Source organism: Malania oleifera, chromosome 8, assembly GCF_029873635.1.
Source record: "Malania oleifera isolate guangnan ecotype guangnan chromosome 8, ASM2987363v1, whole genome shotgun sequence".
Lineage (NCBI taxonomy): Eukaryota > Viridiplantae > Streptophyta > Magnoliopsida > Santalales > Ximeniaceae > Malania > Malania oleifera.
In genome coordinates, this window is record NC_080424.1 from 88,766,371 (window position 1) to 88,794,370 (window position 28,000).

The 28,000-nt window shown below is 34.5% G+C and overlaps 1 long non-coding RNA gene across 3 annotated transcripts; it reads left to right on the top strand.

Annotated features, from left to right (window-relative positions):
* The first annotated feature begins 241 nt into the window (after positions 1-241).
* LOC131161829 (uncharacterized) lies at positions 242-27,992 on the top strand. 3 transcript variants are annotated; one of them, XR_009138629.1, is made up of 6 exons: positions 242-616; positions 15,289-15,341; positions 20,340-20,552; positions 20,665-21,112; positions 27,172-27,243; positions 27,623-27,992. It is a non-coding gene; the product is annotated as an uncharacterized LOC131161829 (long non-coding RNA). The 3 variants fall into 3 exon arrangements; XR_009138628.1 differs by having other exon boundaries at positions 20,340-21,112; XR_009138627.1 differs by lacking the exon at positions 27,172-27,243 and having other exon boundaries at positions 20,340-21,112.
* The last annotated feature ends 8 nt before the right edge of the window (positions 27,993-28,000 follow it).

Below are 28,000 nucleotides of genomic sequence, written 5' to 3' on the forward strand. Positions count from 1 at the left end.
CCGAACTCGGCCCATTAACCTGTTTTGTCACCCTAGCTAGCGATACTTTTTAGAGTTCCTATATCTTTGACAATTTTTAATATATATATGTATGTATGTATGTATATTAAAACAGCAACAATAATAAACAAGCTAATAAAGGGTAATTAAACATCATTACATTGCACGAAGCACGCTTCGCCAGACCACTATCACAAGTAAGCACCACGGCAGCTCTGTTTTGCACGGGTCCCATCAATGACACAAGTTGCTGAATCAATTACGCATTCAATCGCTAAGGTGCCAAAAAAATGTAATTTTGAATTGGAAGACCAAGAACCAGCACCTCAATTAAGGGTTTGGCTGCGCTCTTTGCAGAAGAAGAGAAGAAGTGCAAGAAAAGCAGCGAGAGAGAGGAGAGATAAAGACGCATCTAGCATGAAGACGAGAGGGCAGAGATGGAGTAGTTGCAAGCAGAAATTGGAGGACCTGGAAGAGAGAAAGAGCAAATATTGAGCAGCCGCAACAAGCTTGGGATGTTGAAGAACCTGGGGAGAAAGAGCAGAGATGGAGTCGCTACAAGAAGGTACCCAAATTGGAGAAACTGTAAGAGGGCAGCAAGAATATGATGAATTTTGTAAGTATTTTTTTCATTCATGAAAGCTCTCTTGATTTTAAATTAAATTTTGCCTTTCTAAAATTTCCTTTTGCATATCTTTTTCTATTTTAATCAGTTTATCAAATGGGAATTCATCTTCTAAATTCAACATTAAGTTCTGAAGTGCAGTCACGAGCATAAGAATTTCTCAACAAATTTCTTGAAGAAGACAAGAGAGTTTTAACTTTTTTACCTTGTCATCTTAATGGCAAAATCTAATGGTTCACCCTTCCGTATCCGAAAGGTTGTAGCACGTAAATTGGCCCAATGATTTTTCAACCTTCAAATGCTTCCTGGTATAACACTGAAACCATGGGAAAAAGTGCTGGAATCACCTATACTATCATCTCTTCTACAAAAGTTCCAGATGAAAAAATTAGATCATTTGTCGTTTGAGCATTCTATGACATTATGCATTACGAATTTAAAATACCAATTCATGGCAAGAAGATCCCAAATCGCATTATGTTCTTGCTCCAAAATATAGACGAAGTTCAAACAGCTTGGAATTGAAAAATGTCAAGAAAATTGATAAAGCAAATTCTCTCCATAATTTTTGACTCCCTTCCAAAATTTAAGAAAGAATGCCATTACAATTGACATGTGGATATGGGGACCTGGATCGAGGACTTGAAGAAGTTCTGCATGCCATATCTGCTCTCGCTAGGGCACTAGGCAGCCTATCAGCGGGCATGTTTTTTCGTTGTACAACTTCTTTCTAGATTCTAAAAATTAGCTGCACGTAGTATCCTAGTAAAAGTAGTTGTTCTCTTATAGGTGTAAAAGTTTTAGCTTTAGATTCATGTTCATAGTATCCTAGTAAAAGTAGTTGTACTCTTGCAAATAGCTTTAGATTACTATTCATAAAGGTAGTTGTTCTCTTGTAAATGCAAAAGTTTTGGCTTTAGATCTCCAAATGTAAATTGTATCAATAATAACAAATGCATGAGTTTCAATTTGAAAATTAAAAAAAAGGTAAATTTGTCGTTGGAATGACCACAAAAATTGCACTTAAGAAAAGTCATTAGCTCTTTCAAACTTTTCAACCATAATGGCTGGAGTAGAAACACAAGAATCTCCTTGAAAATTAATAGACCAATGTGTCACGAACCAAGCTTGTCCAAGGCATTATGCTTGCCTGTGTCCACTTGTCTTTTGTGCACGATATGAGTTACTGTCAGACCTTTGAGTAGCTTGGCATTGCCAAGGCACACAACGTGGGCAAACCATGTGCTAAGGTGGACATGGTTGGGGTCACGGTCCTTGACAAAGTTGCTTATGGTGGCTAGTTTCAGCTAACATGGGTGGATGCGGTTAACATGGTTATATCTAGTGTCTTAGTGACATTTGCTGCTGTTGGGATGTAGATGAGTTATGGTTAAGGGGAAACCATGCTAGACACAAGTGTTGACTCGTGGGGAGTATATAGTGTCAAATGTTAATGTCAATTTCTCTCGGTGTCGACATGTTGACCAGATTGGGCAATTACTTAGCAGTTTATCCTTGCATGGCTGGCAAACACGCTTAGTTAGTGGGTTAAATTCGTGGGTGGACATCTTGGCATGTTATTAGGCATTTACTTGTAAGCATAACTTGTTTTAGCATGTTGGCAATTGTTGGCTATGTCCAACACAATGTAGGTAGTTGGGGTTGTCAATTGCAGACCCTAGGAAATTGTGGGTGTCAATTGTGTATCAAATTAACATGTGGGTTGTAGGGGCATGGGATGGACGAGTTGTGTGCTTTTTGCATATGTTGAGCATATTTCCTTGTCTTTGAATAACAGAAAGGTTGGAAGGTGTTGCCATGAATGTTTACTTGAATTGCTATACACTTGTAGGATTTAACCAACGATTGTGTGTGGGTGACATTGGCTTAACTAGGTGTGTCACTTAGCACCACGCAATGTCAAGTTTGTGTGTTGTGAACTTAGACTCTGTGAGAATTAACATCATGTAAATAGTAATATAGGTTTTATGCTTTTAGTAGGTTTAAAACTTAGAGGAATATAACTCCTCGAACAATTTGATGTTTTCTAGTGCCAAAGCTAAAATAGCACATAGAGTTCCTTAAGAGGGGATGAGAGATCATTAGTCTTGTAAAACTCACTGGCATTTGTTAAATGTGTTTAGCCTACTTGCCTCCCTTGCTAAACACACATTGCTTACAGCGGTGTTAATGATTTATGTTACTTCAATATTTACCACTTGCTTGTCATTTGCTTTCATGAATTGCTTACTGCTTTGGTTTACTTTACATTCAACTGCTATGAATGTATTCTTGTTGTGAATCGTAATAATATTTATGCAAGTAGTTAAATTAGAGTATTTTAGCTAGTGCCACATAGCCCTTCACAAGGTGTAAAATATTCAACCCGTGATAGTTGGTATAAGAGCTTAGTTGATTGCTATGTGAATTCATTTCTTTTGTTGTGGGAGTGTGTTAAGTATTGGTAAGAAACCATACTAACCAGTACCAATACAATTGAAGCGCTAGAGGTGCAGGTTGATAAAGCCAACAATGCGGCCATGGAGATGGTCAAACTTGTTAAACGTGTTAATTCCTTCGAGGGATTACAAAAACACCAACAAAGTTATAAGGTTGAGATGTCAGAGGATCTCCACCATGTGGTAGAAACTTTATAGACTCAAATGGCGGAGCCGACTATAAAAATGAACCTGATGATTCTTGCTATAGGAAACTCCAACGCTAATAGTATAGAGGAACTAAGGTGCCTGAGCCCAAAATGTTTGTGAGTGTCTGTGATGCTAAGGAATTTGAAAATTTATTTGATGTGGAGCAATACTTTCGTGTGATGAGGACTAATTCAAAGCAGGTGAAAGTAACCATGACAACAAGGCATCGACTTCAAAAGAAGTTTTATCATCTCAATCATTCAACACGCCCAATGATAAGGGTAAGATGACATGCTTGTTATGTTGAGGCCCTCACAGGGTTTTTGAGTGCGCTCACAATTCATCTCTTGATGCCTTACAAGCTTCCATTGCAAAGGGGGCACTAAGGGATAGTAAGGATGAGGAGCATACCCAAGGATGGGTGCAATGCAGTTAGTTAACATGTTGGGAAGGTAAACAAAAGAGACAAAAGTTACCTAGGCTAAAGGGTCAATGTTTGTAGACTCGCGGATCAATGGTATGAGCATTGTGCTATGATTGATATCAGGGCTACCCACAATTTTGTTTCATAGGTAAAGGCATAGAGACTTAACTTTACCTTGAAAAAAGATTTAGGACATATGAAAACGGTTAACTCCGTAGCTCAACATACTTTAGGAGTAGTCAAGTAAGTGGCTGTAAAGCTTGGACAGAGGGTGGGGTTTGCAAATTTTTTAGCTATATCGTTGGATGATTACCTAGGGATTCGTAGAATGGATATTTTGATAAATACTAAGGCAGTATTGATGTCGTTTTGTAATTCCCTTTGTCTGGTGAGGTCCACCCTTGCATGTTGCAAGTCGTTCCAAATGAAGGAGATGATGAGAAGTTTCTTATTTCCATGCAACTCAAGAAAGGATTGGGAAAGAGTAAATAGACATATCTTACCATGTTGGTGGTAGATGAAAATGTAGGCTTAAAGCAAAAGCCTACTGCCATCGAAACTGAAACGAATGAGTATAAAGCTATGATGCCAGACGAGCTACTTGACATCTTGCCTCCACGATAGGGTGTGGGGCATGAAATCGAGTTGTTGTTAGGAGTAAAGCCACCTACTAAAGGGCTATATCAGGTGGCGCCTCTAGCATCAGTAGAATTGAGAAAACAACTCTATGAGTTTTTGAAACGAGCTATATGCGTCCTTCCAAAGCAGTGTTTAGAGCATGAGTGTTGTTTCAAAGGAAACATGATGGGAGAGAGTGGATGTGTGTGGACTATCGCGCACTAAACAAGGTGACTATGCAGAATAAGTACCCTATTCCTTTGATTACTAATTTATCTGATCAACTAAGTCATGCAAAGTATTTCACCACACTTAACTTGCGATCAAGCTACTATCAAGTGAGGATAGCAAGTGAGGATGTATTGAAAACAACCGCATATGAATTCTTAATGATGCCATTCAGGTTGACGAATGCGGCAACGATGTTTTGCACCTTGATGAACCAAGTATTTCATGAATACCCTCGACAATTTTGTTGTGGTATACCTGGATGACATTATTGTCTACATTATACTCTAAATGAACATAAAAGCATCAACGAAAGATGTCTAATAAGCTAAAGGAAAACAATCTGTATGTGAAGAATGAGAAGTGCTCTTTCGCTTAGCAGAACATCAAATTCCTTAGTCATGTGATTGAGCAAGATCATATTCGGATGGATATGGAGAAGGTGAGAGCTATTCAAGACTTGAAGATCCAACGACAATGAAGGAGGTGCATTCCTTTCTTGAACTTGCCAATTAATATCAGAAGTTCGTGGAGGGGTATTAACAAAACTACTGAAGAAGGGTCATAGGTGGAATTGGGTTGATAAGTGTCAGGGTGCCATTGATAACTTGAAGGATGCCATGATGTAAGATCCGATACTTGCTCTTCTGAACATCATGAAACCCTTCGAGGTACAAATATATGTATTAGACTTATCTTTGGGGGAGTCTTGTTACAGGATGGACATCTTATTGCACACGAGAGTCACGAAAGCTTAATGAAGCAGAGTAGAAGTACACAACTCAATAGAAGGAGATGCTAGCACTGATACATTGTTTTTGTGCATGGTGGCATTACCTACTTAGGTCCAAGTTTGTGGTGAAAACAGATAACTCGCCTATTAGTCACTTCTTTACACAATCACAGTTATCTTCTAAGTAGGCCCATTGGCAAGAATTCCTGATAGATTTTGATTTCTTATTTGAGCATAGGATGGGGCAAATGAACCAAGTCACAGATGCACTTAGCAGGAAGGCCAACTTGTGGCCTTACAAATAGTAACTCACTTGATAGTGAGTAAGGTTACCACAACAATGTGAGAGCTCATTAAGGAGAACCTTGCCAAAGATCCAGTTGCCCAAAAGCTTACCAAGTTGGCGAAAGTGGGCAAAGTGCGTCAGTTCTAGTTGGAAGATAGATTGCTAATGACGCAATAACCAACTCCTTGTGCCTCGAGCTGGAGATCTATAGAAGACAATGCTAAGAGGGTGTCATGATACAATGTGAGTAGGTCATTAAGGATGGCATCGAACTTTGGCATTGCTAAAGCAAAGGTACTACTAATCACACATGCATAATGATGTAGTCGAGTATACCTAAACTTGTCTCACCTACCGGCAAAACAAGCTGGAGTGGAAGAAGATTGTAGGGTTGATGGAGTCCCTTCAAATACCAACCAGACTGCGGGATAGTGTCTTACTTGACTTCATCACCAATCTGCCTAGAGTGGGAGATATAGGGTCTCTATACTTGTGGTTATAGATAGGTTCTCGAAATACAGTACATTCATACCCACACCAAAATATTGTTCGGCAGAAGTGGCAACACAATTGTTTTTAAACATATCATGAAGTACTGCAATTTTCCCTAAGACATTATCAATGATTGAGACTCAAGATCCGTTGGCATACCTGCTGCACATAAGAGGTCGAGTTTATGAGAAAATATTAGATGGTCTTATACTAGCCCATTAATGTCTTGATTGGTGGTCTCTAACCAACCACAAATTGACCCATGGAGCATGGGCTAGTAATGGTTGATCATACAACTTTGGCGAAACTAGGTTAATGCCATTTGGGGCGAAGATAAAATTTCCAAAGAAAATGACATTAAACCAGTTTCTCAAAAGTTGGTCGATCAACCATGAATGGCACATAGTCCATATATGTGTCAATTTGTGGGTGGTCAGAGACCACCAATAACAATACTGATGCTGTGGTATCAGACTATGCTATATTTTCTCATATCTCACTCACTTGTGGCATGTGTGACATGTCCTATTAATAAGACAAGTTGCTAAATTAGTAACACACTCCATGCACCAAAAAAAAAAAATAAATTGGATTGAAAGAGAAAGAAACAAGAACTCAGAAAGACTAGACGACAATCTTTGCATAAAAAGAGAAGTGCAGAGAGAGAGATGGGGTATGAATATAAAGGAGAAAGGGGGAGAGAGTGGAGATGGAATAGATGGAGTAGCTACTCTAGCTGAGGAAATTGGAGGACATGGGGGGGAGAGAGTAGAGATCGGATAGTTGCAACAAGCAGTGAAAATTGTAGGATCTATGGAGAACGAGAGATTAAAGATGGAAAAAATGGAGTAGCCATAAGAAATTATGAAATTGGAGCATCTAAAGGAGAAGAAAGGGTAGAGATGTAGCAGCTATAAGAAGCTATGGAAATTGGAGTGCTTGTAGGAGAGTTGGAACATCATTAACAAAAAGAAATTATGTCGAACAACAGGAAGATTATAAATTTGGGCATAAGTATTTTTATCCTATGATATTATTATGTATTTTCATTTGTAAAAGCTCTTTTGATTTTAAATAAAATTTTCACTTTACAAAATTGCCTTCTATAAATCCTTCTTCAATTTATAATCAGTTCATTAGTCCGAGATCAAGTCCTGAAGTAGTGTCTTGAGCAAACAATTTTCTCACCATATTTCTTCACAAAGAATCAAAAGTAGGGGATTGATCGTTATTTGCTTGCTGTCAAGCAAAAGTCTAATGGGAAACACTCACAAATTTAAAATTGGTAGCAAGAAGATTGTCGCAATGGATTTTCATGCTCGGCGTTCTTGGTGAGTATAACATTAAAGCCATGAGAAGTGCTAAAATCATCTATTCTCTCACACTACCTACAAAATCTCAAGATGAAGAAATTAAATTTTTGGTTATTTAAGCTCCCCAAGATGTTATGCATTATGAACTTTAAGACAGATTTATAGCAAGCAAAGCTCCAATGCCATCCTGTTCTTGCTCCACCATGTAAAAGAAAACCAAGATAAGTTAGAACTCAAGAATGTTAAGGAAATTGTAAAATCCAATTTCTTATCTAGTATTTTGGATTGTGCTTTGAAATTCAAGGAAGAATACTCTAACCAAATGGATGTGGAGTACCTCGATAGATGCCATATCGTCTCCTATTTGGGCACTAGGCAACGGGGATATTAACCTTTCTATGGAATTTTTAAAAAAAAATTTTTAAGGTAGAAAATTGTAAAACCTTCTAGTTCGTTGTATTCTTGTAGCTTTGTAAAAGACTAAAAGTAAACTCTTATAAATACAAAAGTTTAAGCTTTAGATTATATGAATGTTAACTGTACTCAAGTTCTATTTTAACTGCATAATCATTTTTTCCTTCTTGACAATTGCATGACTTGTATATTATATACTTGCAGCACTACTCTGCACCTTTAGAATCGTGAAACACCCACCCATTTAAGTTTTAAACATGGTTCGTGGAATAGTTACCAACAAATGAGATGAAACAAGGAAAATGTAATAAAAATACTAGAAAATGTAGTATTGCCATGATAGACTTAAGGTTTTATCCCAAGAGAACTGCCAATTTTTATAGTAAAAAAAGTGGCATCACGATTCTAAAAAGAAGTGTAGTGGTGGCATGAGTTCAGAATTATAGACTGGATAGATGATTAAACTATCATGGCAGCAGGTGATGGAGAGATGGGTATTGTAGTTCTGTTTGTAGGGACTTGCAGTGGTTTCGTACTTTCATCAACCATGTCACAGATTGAAATATATTTGAAATCTAAGCATGAACTGATCCTTGTTGGAGAGGTGATAGTTCAATGGGCTAGAGCTTGGATTGAGTTTTGATTAGTGGAGTTTTCTCATTTTCGGGATATTTTCATGTTCTAACTTTTTTTTTTTAATTGAATTCAAGTACTTGGCAGCAAGTGGTGGAGATTTGGGTGTTTCAGTTCTATTTGTAAGGACTTGCAATGGTTCAGCAACTATGTCACTGATTAAAACCTCTTTTGATTTGGGAAGGAATTTGAGATCTAGGCAAGAATCAATCCTTATTAGAGAGGTGAATTGAGTTCAATAGGCTAGAGCTTGGATTGAGTTTTGATTTAGCCAAGTGGTCCCATTTTTGGGATATTTCCATGTTTAAAAGTTTTAGTGAATTCAAGTAATTCAGTCATGTACTTAAACTGAGATTCTCCATTTGATTTCAATTCAGTTTTGGCTGAACTATTTTTCTGTTTTACTTTGCAAATAAATCATGAATTTCAATAGTAAGCTTCTCCAACCCCCAGTTCCCTGACACATTTAAATATTCAAGTGATTAGTTGAGTGATGGGCATTGATGACTAAAAGATCATGTCTTCTGAAATTCCAACACACACAAGGCACAAAACCTAGGGGTTTGATCATTATAGCAGGAGGAGAAAAGGCAGAGGCAGAGGAGGTAAACAAGTGTTAGAAGCTTAGACTGCATAAAACAAGCAGTTGACATGGCTTTGAAGTGTGCAACTAGGACTTCCAAATCCACTGATAAGAAAATATAAAAGAAGGTACAAGGTTGCTTACGACCCAAAACAACAATTGAAGAAATTATAAAGAAAACCAAGTCGCCAAAATTTAACAAAAGGGATAACCTTGAGTTGAGTTGAATGGACAAAAAGATGCATGAAACATATTTCATACAAATGAGATAGAGAAATGTTCCATATAAACATAAATCTTCCCAACCAAATAAAAAATGATGCATCCAAATAACCAAATCACTTAATATTGTCAGGTTAGGTTTTTTTAAGTTGCTAAATTTATCTAGTGTTGTTCCCACCAAATTATTTGCAGGAAGATGGATGAAACTGTAAAGAAAGTCTTTCAAAAAGCCCATAGGCATAAAACAAGATACAAAATTATTACTTAAAGTAATATAGAATGACTATGAATGAGTAATGACAAATGCATGTGTTTCAATCTCATCATTAAAAATTAATTAAGGATTTGTTAAAATGAGGGGGGGGGGGGGGAAGGTGGTAATTTTGTTGTAAAACAACGCTACAACCGTGAGAAGGACAATGAAATGGCACTCATGCTAACATTGTCATTAAGTTTGTGATATGGTTTTTATAAGTTCGATATTTTTGTTTTTGAAGAAGGTTTCTAAGTCCGTCGCTGATTACTATGATAGCTGAGTAGTTTTGTGCAACCAAATTTGCACTTAACAATTGATTGTACGATATTTTGAGAAATGCCTTTCTTTAGCTCATAAGAGAGCTCCGGTTCTGTCCTTTGTTTATAAGAACCTTTTTACTTTTATGCCATGAGATATTTTCTGCATTCAAAGATTTATTAGGGGAACAGCCTGCCCATGTTCAATTCAACTCAGAGATCACATTGATTGTGTTCGTTATGACAGGACATTAAGGGCAATGGAGAAGAACATTGTCCCACTGTCCCATTATTTATTCCAACTCGTGTTATGCCTTATAAGAGTCTTACTGTGTATTACTACTAAAAGTTGCTTGGCCTTTCCCTATCCTTCACCATGCAAATCATGCCCTCACTACAAATATTAAGGATAATCAAGATTTAGAATTTTCAAGTGCTACAGAAAATTAATAATGCCCAGTTGGCTGGTTGTGAAATTATAAGACTTAACAGAAATGATATACCTTCTATATTTTACCTCTCCATGTAAGAAAAAAATTCAATAAAATATTTTTTTCTTTTGTCTCCTGTAACTCCGCATGTGATGCACTTAATGTCCTAATTTTTTCACACAGCTGGTTTCAAATGCGGGTGAAGGAGGAGAGTTGCGTTTGGTAGTTGACAGCCAGCGTAAAATTTGTCAGATCACTATGATATGAATCCTTACCAAATATTTGCTGGAACGTCCCCTATTTGCAACGCATTGCACTTGTACCACCCAACTGTAGCGAAAAGTGGATGAGGGTGGGCTAGGTCGTAGCTCTGAAGCGACGCGCCGTGTCAACGCCTGGGTATGGTGTCAAATATGTGAGGGTGTGGGTTCGTAAAAACATTAGTTTAGGAAATTAGGATTAGATTAGCAACTTTGAATATAGGGACACTTACGGGTAAAAGCATGGAAATTGTGGATAAAATAATCAAAAAAAGAATTAATATAATTTGTCTTCAAGAAACTAAGTAGGTGGGGGAGAAAGTTAGAGAAATTGATAAATTAGGATTTAAACTTTGGTACACTAGAAAAGAAAAACATAAGACATTATTATAGACAAAAACTTGAAAAATAGTGTTGTTGATGTAAATAGAGTAGGGGATAGAATTATAAAAATTAAGATGGTATTAGGACAAGAGATAATAAATATTATTAGGGCTTATGCTCCTTAAGTGGGCTTAGTAGAAAATCTTAAGAGAAAATTTTGGGAAGATATGGATAGTATTATAGAAGACATACTAGGGACTGAGAAAATATTTATAGGAGGACATCTGAATGGACACATTGGAAAGGATAATAAAAAATATGAGAGAATACATAAAGGATATGGATATGGAGACGAAAATGAGTTTGCGGAAATGATCTCAGACTTTGTTATGTCATATGATTTTAGTATAATGAATACTTGCTTTAAGAAGAGAGAAAAATACTTAATAACCTTTAAAAGTGAATAATATAGAAGTTACATAGGATTTTTTTTTCTTATTTTAACTAGGAGGGTAGATCATTTATTATGCAAGGATTGTAAAGTTAGTTTAGGTGAAAACCTAACCACATAACATAGAGTCTTAGTGTTAGATATATGTATTAGAAAATGGAAGAAAATTGATAAAATAAACCAGTATAAGAGAACTAGGTGATGGAACCTAAAAGGAGAAAATATAATAAAATTTAAAAATAAAATGATCAAAGATGGTGATTGGACTATAGAGGATGTGATAGATACAAATACTCTTTGAAGTAGATTAACTAGTTCTATTAAAAGGATAGAAAAAGAGATTTCAGGTGAATTAAGGGGAAGATTCTCAAATAGCAAAGAAAGTTGGTGGTGAGCTAAAGATGTACAAAAAGTCATAAAGACAAAAAGAATTTGATATAAAACGTGGTAAAAATGTAGAAACAATGATAACTTTGAAAAGTATGAGGAGGTAAGAAAAGATGTAAAAAAGACTTTTAGTGAAATTAAATACAGATCATTTAATAGTTTGTATGATAGATTTAGATGCAAAAGAAGGGGAAATAGATATATTTAAACTTGCTAAAGTTAGAAAAAGGAAGAGTAAAGACTTAGGAAATGTAAAATGTATAAAAAATTAAGATAATATTATTTTGCTTAAGGACAAAAACATTAAAGAAAGATGATGAAGTTAAATTTAGTAAGTTGTTTAATGAAAATCAAATAGAAGACTTAAACTTAAAATTGTCAAATGAGGAAATGACTAAAAATATGAGATTTATTCGCAAAATTAGAGTTAATGAAATTAAGTCTGCATTGAAAAAATGAAAAATGAGAAAGCTATGGGTCCAGATAACATCCAATTGAAGTTTGGAAATGCTTAGGTGACAACAAAATTATTTGGTTAACTAATTTATTTAATACAATTATAAAAACTAAGAAAATGTTAGATGACACTATAAAAAAACTAATTTTTAGTGATGAAAATATTAGTGACGGATTTGAAACGGTCACTAATAATTTTGTCACTAAAAATCGAAAAATATCGGGGGAAAACATTTTTTGTGCATAAATTATCTCGAGAAAATATTAGCGATGATTTCTGTGATATTAGTGACAAATTAAATCCGTCAATAATAAATGTCTTATTAGTAACGATTCAATAACCGTCACTACTATTATTTTAAAAAAATAAATAAAATTATTTCACAATATTAATGATGAGTTTACACTTATTAGTGACGGATTTGGGAACCATCACTAATACTTCTTTTATTTAAAATAAAAAAAAATTATTTCACAATATTAGTGATGGATTTGAAGATTCGTCACTAAAAGACACTTATTAGTGACAGTTTTGGGAACCGTCACTAATGCTTCTTTTATTTTTAAAAAAAGAAAGAAATTATTTCACAATATTAGTGACGAATTTGAAGATTCGTCACTAAAAGATACTTATTAGTGACGGATTTGGAAATTATCACTAATACTTATTTTACTTAAAAAAAAAAAAAAATTCATAGTATTAGTGATGCATTTGAAGATTCGTCACTATTAGACCCTTTTTAGTGATAGATTTGAGAACCGTCACTAATACTTCTTTTATTTTAAAAAAATAAAAAAAAATTTATTTCACAATATTAGTGACGAATTTAAAGATTTATTACTATTAGTCTCTTATTAGTGACGGATTTGAGAACTGTAACTAATACTTCTTTTATTTAAAAAAATTTCTTTCACAATATTAGTGACGAATTTGAAAATTTGTTACTATTAGCCCCTTATTAGTGATGGATTTGGGAACCGTCACTAATACTTCTTTTATTTAAAAAAAAAAAATTTATTTCACACACTTTTCATGGTTTCCCTCAATCTCTCTCTCATTTCCTTCTTTTCCCTAATCTTTTTCCCTCCTCCCCTCCTCTTGCTCGTCGCCGTTCGCTCCTCCCATCGCCGCTGTTGCCGTTGTCGTAAAGCTCCTCTCAGGTTTTCTTCTTCTTCTTCTTCTTTTGCAAACCAGTGTGTGTTTTGTGTGTGTTTGTGCGTGTACCTGTGTGACTGTGTGTGTGGGAGGGAGGGTGGATGGGTGTTAATTTAAAGTGGAGTGAAGGGTTTGTGTAAATTAGGAATTCTTTGATGAGGAGAAAGTCTGCAAAACCTAGGGTTTCTCTGCATTGCAAACTCCGCAGTGATTTCAAGCTTGCCTCCTCGGCTTTTTTATCCTAAGATGGACACACCGAGAAATGCAAGTTATTTTAATTTTATTTTTATTTTATTTGAGTGAATATTGTGTTTGTAATTCTGGGAAAAATCATACCCAATTAGGTTTACGAGTGCTTGGGAGCGGATCCTGGTATAATTTATGAAATGTTTAGGGGAAGGGAAATAGTGTCTTCTGTTTACTCATCAGAACAACACATAGCAATCTTATCATCTATTTTTAGACGTATTTATTATTTATTATTTTCTGGAAGAGAATTTTTTGGCCTAGAATTTGAGGTCTCTATTGAAGTTTGATAGCTGAAATAATCTTTCCAACTTGGTGGGAATTTTATATTATCAAAGAATAAGATGAGATGCAAAAATGATAGGTTCATGATATTTTAGCTGCATAAGGTCAACACTATTGAACAACGAAGTGGGTTTGAAACAAACGATTAGGTTTTTCAAATCGTGTACATACTAAAGCGAAGGGGGTTTGAAACAAGCGATTGGGTTTTCCGAACCGCATACATGACTCACTTTTCAAAAAAATCAATATTTTTTTTTGACAAAAAACCATGATTCTTTAGAAATTATTTAGATAAATAGAGACTTGAAATCTTTAAATTTATAGAAAACAAACTTTTTTCTACCCTAAAGTTGTATCGTAAGTTATAACTTTAAAAAACGACTTATTTTTCCAAAACAAACTTGAATTATTGTTTTTTTCTTTATGGGAGCACCATAAGCTTACCTTGAAAACACTTGAACCAAAATAATATCATTATCTCCAAAAACTACATCATGGACATTCATTTCAAAAGAAAAACTCTTTTTTTTTTTAAAGAAATTCTTGAAAAAAAAAAAAAATTTATTTTGGTTTTTAAAGGAGAAAGTCATAAAACCAACATGATTTAGATAGTCAACTGACTCTATCAAACACTCTAGCGAGTGCACAAATGACGGCATTCTATTAAAGACGAACATCTATGTCCATCTAACCCACTCCTTTAAGCTTGGTTGAATACTCAGCCAGAGCCACAACAAAAGCACTTTAAGAAGTAAGATGTGCTAAACTAATAAAACAAGCATCCATGCCCATCTAAACAATGCAAATGTAGGCAAGGATCCTCTTTGCTAGCTTGGCTCTTGAAGGATGAGAGAAATCTTGGTTGAAATTAATAGCTGGGTTAATTCTTTATTCAATTAAGGTAGTAAAAGAGGAGATTGTCCAAGCTTATATAAATTATTTGGCATTGGAATCAAATTCTAATTTCTAAAAATACACTTTTATTATAATATCCTAATTTATATAATGTAATATATATTACATAAATTTAATGTAATCTTTGATAATACCTAAGCGACCTATGCATGATCAGTTAAAACCTAGTCATTCTAATTCGTTGCATGTCTGTTATTATGTTATATGATTTGTTGATTGAACAATTGTCCGAATGCATTGTTGTGTTGAAACGCATGCATGATCGGTTAAAATTTAAAGTTATTCTAACTTGCGCCTCTCACGTGTTGAAACCGACACAAATGCTCCCTTAAGTTGAAATGATGGGATATAAGAAATGCAACCTCATTTAGGGTTATTTTGAGAAATAGCCATTACAAAATTTAAATGATAAAAATGTATCTGAGCAGATGTTTGTGTATGAGACGAGCTAAACAAGTTTTAGTTTTGTTCATTTGTTGTAGGTTGTTAAATTTAATGATATGTTTGGTATGATTATTTTAAGTTATATGCTTTATTGTGTACTGTTTATTGTGCATTCATTTGAGATAGTGTTATAGCTATCTTTTATGACTTTATACTTTATATGTTGCATTAATATGTGACAAGTTACTTATTATTGTGCAGGGGGTTGTTGAGCTTGTTTTTGGAAGTGAAAACTCTACTTCAGGCGAAAATAGGTAAGCTGCTCTTATATGTTCATGATTATTTGCAAGGGATAATTTTTTTTTTTTTTTCCATTAAACTAATGGAATACATGAACGCCAACTACATGGCTGATGTGGTTTATTGTGAATTGCATGCTGGTAGTGGATTTAGGTTGTTGCATGCTTGAAATGATTTATTTGTTGAAAACAATTAGGTTTCAGGTACTGGTTTTATAGGAAAATGTCAAATTTACAAATGGAATGCTGTAGAAATTTCGTTAAAATTTTTTCAAAATAAAACTATGTACAAAGATATTTATGATAAAAATGAATATTAAAATACAGGTTTCAGGATGACTTACTTATCATAGGTTCCTTATACAAACAAAATCCACACATACTAAATTCTTAAGATTTATACATGCCTATAGTGCGTTTTCTTGGTCTGGTGGGAAATGCGAATGTTTGAGATTGTGCACGGTTAGAAAATTTCAGAACAATAATGTATAAAATACAGTGAAAGGCCAAGAACATATGAGGTAAACTATCAAATTAATTACTGTTATTTCTTGTGTTCTTTGAAGTTTAGATCTGTTCAAGAATGGTTACTATACATTCTTGTCTCATCGTACATGTGAAACAAAATAATTTTTGAAATTCAATTGATTATTAGTTATACTATGTTGACTAATAATCAATTGAACATTATAATTATTTGTTTCACTTACGATTAGTAATGTTTGTATTTCAACCATTCTTGGATTGTCAAATGTGGACAGTTCAAGAAGTTGTATTTACATTGTTGTCATCATTCACGCTTTGTCAATTGTCATTATATATTTCGAGCGTGTCACTACTTGTATTCTATGGGTGCATAGTGAGGTGTCGTGACAATTTGTTAGTGATTTAAAACTAGCAACATGTTCACTTCCCCCATCTCGTGTACTTGGAGAGCCATGAGAAGATGTTGCCGAAATTTATAATGACTATGACGAAGGAATTTGAGTGATTGATTGTAATATAAATGCAACATTTCTGAATGGGATAAGATCTGTACTCTTTAGACGGAAGGTGGTTGATTATAAGATTCGCGATGCATGCGTCATAAACATTATGAGAATGTAATCAACACCATTTACTTGAACATGTTATAGGATAATTAATGAACATGAATAAGAGTTGAATGAACGCTCGGGGTAGGCTTTTGTCAGAATACATGAAAGGGGTACATGATTTCATAGAGTTCGCGCGTTATCGTGCAGACCAAGCCAGTAGAATAAGGTGTCCTTACAAGAAGTGGCAAAACATAACATTAAAACACATTGATTTGATTAATACACATTTATTAGACTTTGGAATGAAGAAAATGTACACAACATGGGTGTTTCACGGCGAAGATTACGCAATTTAGAGCGATGATGAAGATGAGAGGGCAAATATAGTAGGTGGTGATACACATTCGGAAGGGTAAATTGAAATGTTAGGTGACTTGCAAAAGGGGATTGCAGTGGACATGGACGATGTCAGTGTGTTGCGTATTGGTGATGAATTTACTTCAGTAGGTACCATACCTTGCGATCCTAATACGTTGAATTGATTCGGTAAACCATTTGCTAATTTCATGAGGGATGTACAAGTGCCTCTATAGCCAAACTGTAAAATGTTTTCAAAATTAGAGTTTCTGATAAAGTTGTTTCATGTAAGGATAATGCATGAGTTATCTCAAAGCGCATTCAACATGCATTTAAGTCTCATTAAGTTAGCATTGCCTGATGATGAAATACTTCCGAAGTTCTTTTATAAGATGAAAACATATATGTGTGAATTGGCTCTCGGTTACACTCTAATACATGTGTGTAGGTATGATTGTGTACTCTTTTATGGTGAACATGAAAATGTGAACGAGTGCCCATAATGTGGTAAACTGAGGTATAAAACTAATAAGAAGAAGGGTAAAAAGATCCCCCAAAAAATTTTGTAATATTGTCCATTAATTCTGCGACTACAACGATTGTACATGTGCATAAAGACTGCTACCGATATGAGATGACATAAAGAAAAACATTTTCAAGAGGAAAACACCCTTAGCCATCTAACGGACTCAAAAGCTTGGGTCGAGTTTGATAAAATGCATCCGTGGTTTGCTAGTGATCCTCGAAACATAAGACTTGATCCTGCTTTAGATGGGTTCAATCCTTTCAGTAACATGAACAACCCGTATAGCTTGTGACTAGTTATGATGATTTCATACAATATGCCGTCATGGCGATGTATGAAAGAACCCTTTATTTATATGTCTCTTCTTTCCCGGATTGAGGGCACTTGGTAATGATATTGATGTTTACTTGCGTTCGTTAATTGACGAGTTGAAAGAACTATAGGAAAAAGGAGTGGAGACATTCGATAGAAAAACGGGATAACATTCGGATGCATGTTGCACTGTTGTGGACAATTAATGATTTTCCCGCTTACAGCAACCTATCGGGTTGGAGCACAAAAGGTTACTTAGCATGCCTAGTGTGTAATAAGGATGGTGGGTTCTTATCCTTGAAGCATAGACGAAAGTTATGCTTTATGTGTCATCATCGTTTTCTACGACCTGGACATCCTTGGAGAACTCGTGGTATCAGAAACTTTAATGGAAAACCTGAACGAACGTTGTAGCCAAACCGATTAAGTGGAGAGGAGATATTAAAGCAACTCAGTTTGATTAGAGATGTGAAATTTGGGAAACCACCGAACAGTAGAAAAAGGAAACAGGCTGAGTGAGAGTTGAATCGGACAATAAGAAGCATCTTCTTCGAGTTGTCATATTGAAAAGATCTTCATATATGCCACAATTTGGATGTCATGCACATCGAGAAGAACATTTGTGAGAATGTCATTTGTACATTGTTAGATTTAAATGGGAAGACAAAGGACAACGCAAATGCTCACCAAGATATGGAAGATATGAGAATACAACCTGAGTTGCACCTATTTCATGATGGGGACAAATTTCTCATGCCATCAGCTTGTTACACATTTTCAAAGGATGAGAAGAATAAATTCTTTGAATGGTTGAAATCAGTGAAGTTCCCTGATGGATATGCATCGAACATTGCTCGATGCATAAACATAAAAAAATGGAAGATGTTAGGAATGAAAAGACATGACTGTCACGTCCTTCTACTACGGGTTCTACCTGTTTTCCTTTGTGGACACTTGACCGAAAATGTTCCTTTGATGTTGATTGAGTTGGGGATCTTTTTTCTACAGTTGTGTTTCAAAAATTGAGCGTAAACGTACTTAAATGGTTAGAGGAGGACATTGTGATCATACTATGCAAGTTGAAGAAAATATTTTCGTTAGCATTTTTTGATGTAATGGTCCACTTAATCGTCCATTTATCAAGGGAAACCATAATTGGAGGACCGGTCCAATATCGTTCGATGTATCCTATTGAGAGGTAAATTATAAAGTCCTTCTATAATAGTCACGTGATATCCTCGTTTTTTTTTTTTTTGTCTACAAGTTAATAATGTTATGTAAAATGCACAGGTTCTTATCCACTTTGAAGGGGTATATGTGCAATAAGGTATAACCGAAAGGTTCAATCATTGATGCATACATTGACAGTCAATGTCTTGCATTTTTTCTCAATGTATCTATATGATATTAACACAAGATTCATTCATGAGGAGCAAAATGCGGACGTTTATGCTATTAATGCCGAAGATGAAGAATCGAGGAGCTCTATATTTTGAGAACATGTTTGGTTGTTTGATGCACAGATTTACGATTTCATTGATATGAACGACCTACAAAAGACTCATTTTTATGTCCTCAATAATTGTGATGAAATTGTTCCACATATTGAGTACGTGGTTTCAAACTCCTTACTTTGCATTGTATTTACTTATGCATATTTATATACTTAGTTGACATTAACATGTACTATTGTTGCATATAGCGAACATAAAATTGAACTTTTGACCCAAAATAAAAGGAATGTTGACGAAAGACATAAGAAGGAATTTGTCAATTGGTTTGAGTGCCGTGTAAGTAACAAATACTGTTTGAGTACAAAACAATGTACATTTTCAATATTGACGGTTTACTCATCTAATTCTTGTTTATTTAATAGATGAAAGTCATGTATTACAATAAAGAACCAACAACAAGTAAAGATTTGTACGTGTTGGTATGTGGCCCCGATCCATGAGTTATTCGCTACAGCGGTTGCATTGTTAACGGGTTACGATTTTATACAAAGTCCCTCGATTTGAATAGAAGAACCCAAAATTATGGGGTTGCAGTATTAGACACAGAAGGAGATGAAGAAATTGACTACTTTGGTGTCTTGGATGACATTATAGAGCTTAACTATAGAGTCAACAGACTTATCCACCTGTTCAAGTATACCTGGTGGGACATTGGTAATAAAAAAACTGGGATAAACACCGATGCCTACTTTACCAGTGTCAATTTTAGTAAGACATGGTATCAAAATGATCCTTTTGTGCTAGCGACGCAAGCAAAACAAGTGTTTTACCTTAAAGACCCAAAATTAAAGGGTGAATGACATGTGACCCAAAAGATTCCTCCCCGAAGTTTGTATGGTATTACAAAAGTTGCAGATGGGGAGAAGAGTGCCAGCGAGGATGCATTCCAAGAAGATGAGCCATCTGTTAGTGCAATAGCGCTATTTGCTTTCAATGTTGTCGAAAAAAGAGCCGATCCTATACCATTGAATAGGGTTGGTGCCACGGTAGAACACGTAGGAATAGATGACATTACAATTGAACCTTCTGTACACGTTGACTTCCTCGACAATGAGGAAACTGATGGGAAGATGAAATAGGGGTCGAGCACTGTAGTGAAGAGGAAGACTTTAGAAAGTGAGGATGATATCGATATTGAGGACATATAGGGGGTAAGCATGTTTTGTTGTCACCATGTATCTAACATGTGTAAATAACTAAAATTATATTTATTATACATCCATCTAATATTCGTACTTCTTATATTTACTTGTCTAAAATTTTGCAGACATGACACCAGGAGGTCGTCGTGGCCTACTTCATTCTAGACTCTCGACTACATCATCGCTTGAGGATGATCCGACGTCCTCGAGATTGGTGGAGCACGTCAGTCCTGATGCGGCACCATCATTGTCTGAGCCATCGGGACCTCGGCCAGACATGGATACCACAGTTGGGAGTGAAACGTAGGGTGAGTTGCCCACCATGATGAGCAGTGTTGGTAAGGTTACGATTAATTTATTTAAATTTAAACTATTGATGGTTATTCACGTGTATGATTAAAATATTGTTCTTAATTTAACTCTTCTTTCGGCATCGACATCCACGGTGAGGTCATGGCGTGGTGTAGCGAAGAACACGACGCTTAAGAAGCACCTGGAGCGGATGGGGCAACGGATTCAGATTGACATTCCTAGAGGCTTCACGGCCCTGTTTGACAATTGGTGCTCAACAACATCATCTCCTATGGGTGCGGCATCTCGTGCTGAGATGGAACGAGTGGGTCGAGACACCAAGTCTTGGGCGGAGGAGATGGTTCAGCGAATGCATACAATGGAAATGGAGAACTAGCAATTGAAAGACATGGTGTCTAACGTTGAAGTGGAGAACCACCAATTGAAAGACATGATGTCCAACGTTGAAGTGGAGAACCAACAATTGAAAGACAAGATGTCCAACGTTGAAGTCACGCTCGCAGCCATTCTGAACAGGTAAACGCAGTTCGAACAAATGATGCGCCAATCTCAACTAGATGATGTAGGTGGCTCCTCTCATTAGAAGGTATGTAAAACGTAGTTTGAACTGCATGCTGGTAGTTCTGTTGCTTGTTTAATTCTATTCATATATTGAATTGTGAATTGTTGGGAGATATTGGAACTGTATTGCTTGCACTGTTAGGACTTGATTTATTTTTTTTACAATTTCATATATGCGTAGACAAACCCTGAGTTGTGTACTACTGCTGTTGGCTTGGCTAAATCTAGGAAGAACTTTTGTGATTTGCAGGTTTAGGAAATGTTCTATTTATAGACGACATGCTGCTAAAAATTTGTTAAATTCCAACCCATTTCTTAATCTCCTTCCAAATAAATCTTCCAAATACTATAACGTAGAAGTAATACAGTAGCCTCCCAAATCCTTAACTGAAGATCTAATAACATTAAACTCCCAACTTAAGACCCTATTAGGGAAACAAAGATCAAGAGCATACATAAAATCTAGTCAAAATAAAGATATATATCCATAACAAGTAGGTCCATTGATTTAGAAGAAGGTGGATCCTCTCATTAGAAGGTATGTAAAATGTAATTTGAACTGCATGATGGTAGTTCTATTGCTTGTTTAATTCTATTCATATGTTGAATTGTGAATTATTGGGAGATACTGAAACTGTATTACTTGTGTTGTTAGAACTTGATTTATCTTTTCTACAATTTCATATATGCGTAGATAGACCCGAGGTTGTGTACTACTACTACTGGCTTAGTTAAACCTGAGAAGAAATTTTGTGATATGTAGGTTTGAGAAATGTTCTATTTACAGGCGACATGTTGCTGGAAATTTATTAAATTCCAATGCTTTCTTAGTCTCTTCCTAAATAAATTTTCCAAACACTATAGCCTACAAGTAATACAGGAGCCTCCTAACTCCTTAAATGAAGATTTAATAACATTAAACTCTCAACGTAAGACCCAATTAGGGAAACGAAGATCAAAAGCATGCACAAAATCTAGTCAAAATAAAGATCTTTATGTATGTATGTATGTGGGTGTTTATAGATTTAAATAGATCATGGTGTTTCAAAACTTTTTTTTTTTTTTGGTACCACTTATAAGATGCAGTCATTACTGGTTGGATTATTCTGAACTGTTTAGTGTAAACACTCAGGTTTGGAACATATCTCTATGGAAAATGTCTTATTTACAGGGAAAATGCTACTAAAATTTTTCAAAACTTCTATAATTTTGGAAAACATAATCCTATGGACTTTCATGCATATTATTGTCTTTATTTTTGAGTCATAAGGTTGTCTTGAGCACATTGAGCATTTGTATGATGCAAAAATCTTTTGAATTGCATGCTTTTGTGACTTGCAAGTTTGGGAAATGTTCAATTTACAGACGACATGTTGCTGAAAATTTGTTAAATTTTTTTCAAAATAATCAAAGTCATATACTATATTTGTGAGAATGATTATAGTGTGCTAAATGTTAAAACATTTTTAAAAGGATAAGTGGAGTTCAAATGAATTTGGAACTTTATCTCTAAATTTATTTTTGCACATGTTAAGTGAAAATTCTATCAATAATGGACTCATTTGCATTATTTGATTATTATAGTTGTTTGAGTCATAAAGAAGTCATGTAAATTATTATCAACATTACATTCTATTTTTTCATTGAATTATAGTCTGATATAGATTGTTTGTGAGATGTATAAACACATTACATTATTTAATGCTGATTATATGAAGATCTTGTGCACTCATAAAATCATTAATTATTAGTTGGATTATTGTGAATAGTTTAGTGTAAACATCTAGGTTTCGAACATCTTTCTGTGGAATATGTCATATTTACAGTGGAAATGTTTTCAAAAATTCTCAAAACTGATAAAACTTAATAATTTAAAATAGTATTATTTTTATTAACTTTGTCCAAATGTCCGATTATTTTTTTATCAAATCATGGATACTTATAGTACGTATATGATAAAAAATCATATATTAATTTATTTTTATAATTCTTAATTTGTAGGGTTTGCTGTTATCATAACATCAACACGATGCTATGTACAACAGTCGGATGTAGCTTTTGATTTTTTTTTTATTTTTGTATTTTTTTTTGTTATCTGAAGATATGTGATTCATGTATAAAATAATCGGAATTTGTATAATGTATTTGTATTTGATTTTGAATTAGAATTTTTAATAATTTATGAATTTTTTAATAATTATGGTTTAATATTATCTATGCGAAAATGCAATTACAGATTTTTATAAAAATTAATGATTAAAAAAAATATTAATTTTAAATTATTAGTGATGGTTTGAAAACTGTCACTAATAATTGTCTATAGATATTAGTAAAGGATTAAAACCGTCACTAATATTATACTAGTAGTGACGAATTTTGATCATTCACTAAAGGTCAAGTATTAGTGACGATTTTAATCCTTCACTAAAGTCCAAATATTAGTGACGAATTTAAAATCGTCACTATTACTATACTATTAGTGACGAAGTTTGATCTTTCACTAAAGGTCAAGTATTAGTAACGGTTTTGATCATTTACTAATATTCTACTATTAGTGACGGTTTCAGTATTCGTCACTAATAGAACAATATTAGTAACAGTTTTGATCCTTCAATAATATTACACTATTAGTGACGGTTTTGAAATTCGTTACTCATACCCTACTATTAGTGACGATTTTGTATCGAGCCAATATAGAATTTATAGTGACGATATTGAAGTTTTAGTGATGGTTTCAAAATTCGTCACTAATAATTAGTAGTAACGGCAGATATAACAACTAATTTAAAACCATCACTAATACTTATAAATTTGTCATTAGTACTATTAGTGACAGTTTTGTGATTATTAGTGACAGTTTTGATCCTTCACTAATAACCTTATTTTTTGTAGTGTGAATGGAGGAAAAATACTTTAATATCTATATATAAAAATAAAGGAGATACTCAAAATTGTAATAACTACAGTGGAATTAAACTTATGAGTCATATGATAAAACTATTGGAAAGGGTAGTTGAACAAAGATTAAGGTTAGAAATAAAGGTTTCAAAAAATCAATTTGGTTTTATGCTTAGGAGATCTATCACATAAGCTATATATCTTTTAAGGAGATTAATATACAAGTTTAGGAAAAATAAGAGGGATTTGCATATGATATTTATTGACTTTGAGAAAGCATATGATGGGATACTTAGGGAAGTTCTATGGTGGGTTTTAGAAAAAATAGGTGTATGTAGTAGGTATACTGATATCATTAAGGATATGTACGATGGAGTAATGACTAGTGTAAGGATTATAGATGGAGAAACTAAAGAATTTTCGATCATCATAGGTGTACATCAAGGATCTGCTTTGAATCCTCATATTTTTGCTTTAGTGATGGACCAATTGACTAAGAGTATTCAAAAGGAGGTTCCATGGTGTATGTTGCTTGCAGATGATATTGTATTAATTGATGAAACTAGGGATAGAGTAGAGCCTGAGTTAGAATTATGGAGAGAAGTTTTGGAATCTAGAAATTTTAAGATAAGTAGAAATAAGACAAAATATATGAAATGTAATTTTAGTAATGATAGGAGGAATATTGGAGACAAAGGTAAACTTGATGATGATGAAATAAATAACACTTGTAGATTTCGATACCTTAGATCTATTATGCAAGTTGAAAGGGAAATTGAAGATAACATAATGCATAGAGGTAAAGCAGGTTGAGTAAAATAGAGAAGTGCTTCAAGTGTCATTTGTGATCATAGAATACCCTTAAATTTGAAAAGGAAGTTTTATAGAATAGTTATAAGACTAGCTATGCAATATGGATCGGAATATTGGGCGACAAAGAAATATAATATCTAAAAAGTAAAAGTTGCTGAGATGAGAATGTTTAGATGGATGAGTGGTGTAACATTGAAAGATAAATTAAGAAATGAATTCAGATGGTATGGACACTTACAACTTAGGCCGCACAGTGCACTAGTGAGGAAGAGTGAGTTAGTTACTATAAGGGACAGTATAAGGGGTAGAGGTAAATCTAAAATAATTTGGGAGGAGATAGTGAGTAGGTATTTAATATCCTTGAATATACAAAAGAAATGGTTCATGAGAAAAGGATTCATATAATCGATCCCACTTAGTGGGACTTAAGGCTTGGTTTTGTTGTTGTTTTTTTTTTTTTTTTTCCTATCAATTCTCTTGCTTAAATTAGCAAACAATTGTTGGGTACTAAGAGCATGTCACAATGTGGGGAGAAAATTAAAAACAATGAAATAGGTACCTTATGACGGGGAAATGAGATCAATGCATGTTGGTAGGTACTACAAAGCTTCTACTTTCCTGTGAAGATGATGTCTGAGCAAATTATTGCTATATTTACTTAGATGAGAAGGAATATTTTTGGCAGTTACTTCCATGAGAAAGGAAAAAAATAATGCTGGTAAAGTTAAGATCTAAACAAAAGTTTCTATTATATCTCCATAAGTTGATATTCAGCAATATGAAATAATTTCAACAGGTGGGGAACTCTCAAGTCTCAACCAAATTTAGCAATTGAACAAAACAAGCACAGCCAGAGCTAACAGGAAACAAAGTGAAAATTTTAATGCCTAAATCTGCGAAGACAACATATCAATGTTCGAGTAAGTGGAAACAATGAAACAACCATTATCTTTGGACTAAAAAACGAGAAAGTACTAAAATACTACACAAAACAAGCCAGAGGTCTTTCAAAATTCAGGAGTCAAACACTATGAAGGACAAATTGTTGGTATTTTGTGTAAAGGTATTTTCAAAAGCCTACTCTCCTTTAACAATCGTCTTAAATATTTTAGTTTTATTAATTGTTATAAAATAGTTTTGACCTTTGTAATTAGCCCTTTTTGTGATCATTTTTATGATTGTTTTAAAATTAATTATTTATGTATATATATCTTGAGATAAAGATAGATGAGTACATAACTTCTAGTGCTTTCTTCTTCCTCACAAATTTTTTTCCTTTGAAAACCTTTTGTAGCTGATTCGATGATGATTTCTTTCTCGTGGTCATTGTTACAATATGTTTTTGGGTTAACCAAGTCATGTTACTCCTGTCTCCTAATTGGTGAGTGCATTAGAGCTGCAAATGAACCAAGCGACTCATGAGTGGTTTGGGAGCTCAACTCGATAAAAGTTCATTCGGGCTCGTTTATTATTTAAATAAGCGATTTTCAAGCTCAATTTTTAGGCTCGTTTATAACCTAAACATAGTCAAACTCGACTCATTTAGGCTCGTGAACAGCTCGATTAGGCTTGACAAAGAGCTCGATTTTATATATTAATTCTTAAAATATTTTATTTATTTACTTATTTATTAAGTATTGCTTCGCATGCCAACAAAATAAACTCAAAATATAACTAATAATTATTTGTTTATTTATTAAGTAATTTATTTCTTTATTTATCAAGTGAATAAATTTGAAACTAATGAGGCTAATATAGAAGAGGCTTAACCAAGGAAGATTTTTCAATGATTTAATCTGGGACATGGAGTTTATTTGTTAATCCCATGTGACATGTTTGTAACGACGTTATTCCTCTATTATATGTGAGGGCTATCAATAAATTTGAATTTTTTGTTAAAAAGAAAGAAGAAGAAAAAAATTGAAGTGGGGGAGAGAGAGAAAACATGGGGATAGAGGCTGCATCAACATGTTTATATCAACATGTTTATGAGGTTCTGTCCCACATTGGAAATAGTTGTTTGCCGCCTCAGCAGCCTATAAAACCTCTTGTCCAGCTAACCATTTTCTCTACCTCCCCTATAGCAGCAGGCCCGCTCAATTGCAGGCCTGCTTATTATTTTGTCACAGTTATGGGCTTGTTATATTATTGTTATATTTGGGTATTTTGAGTTATTAGGGCCTATTTATTGATGGTCTTTCAGACTCCCTTTTAAATTGAGTCAAGCACCCCCGGCGTTTGATAGATTTTTCAAGTTGAGCTTGAGCTTAATTTTTGGAGCTCGAATTGAGTTGAGCTCGAGCCCAAGAGTTATTCTCTTTTTGAGTTGAGCTTCAATATGTGAAACCCTGACTCAATTTGGCTCCTTTGCAGGCTTAGAGTGCATACTAATTAGGCAAACAAGTCTTCTGCGCCATATTAGAGAGACAAAAATCTTCTATAAAGGTAGTTCTACGCACACCTCAACCGACAAGTTTTCTAAAATATATTTTTCTCATCTTGTTTTCACATTCATTTTTCCAACAATCTTAAGGAAGTTTGTTAATTGTGTCGCTACAAATGTGTCCACCGACAAAAAGTGGCTTTTGGATTCCCTTCTCACAACATCACCTCCGATCTTGTCAATCTCTCTGTTCACTCGGAGTATGATGGTATGCAAGAGGTCGTCATTGGCGATGGCTTTGGTTTGTGAGTCACACATGTTGGCTCTATGTCTCTTCCTCCTTGTGTTCTTAATATTCACAAAAACCTAATCTCCGTTCATAATTTTACTCGTAGCAATGATGTATATTTTAAGTTTTATCCATTTTATTTTCTTGTGAAGGATCGGAGCACGGGGGCGACTCTACTTCACGGTAAATGTCAGGATGGTGTCTCCAATGCCGATGGCGTCTTCCGCTAAAGCATCTTCTATTTTAGCACTTGTTAGTGAACGAACAACAACCGATACCTAGCATAGACGACTTGGGCATCCATAAAATAAAGTTGGTGATTTTGTTATTCACACATTTTCTCTACCAGTTGTGGTGTCAAGTGTCTCTTCATCGATCTTCCATTTGTAATGCTTGTCAATGCAGAAAAAGTCGCAAGTTGCCTTTTTCTTCCACTTCTCTTGTTAGCACTCATCCACTTGAATACATTTATACTGATGTTTGGGGGCCTACAAATTCCACTTCCCTTGATGGGTTTCGTTTTTATGTCT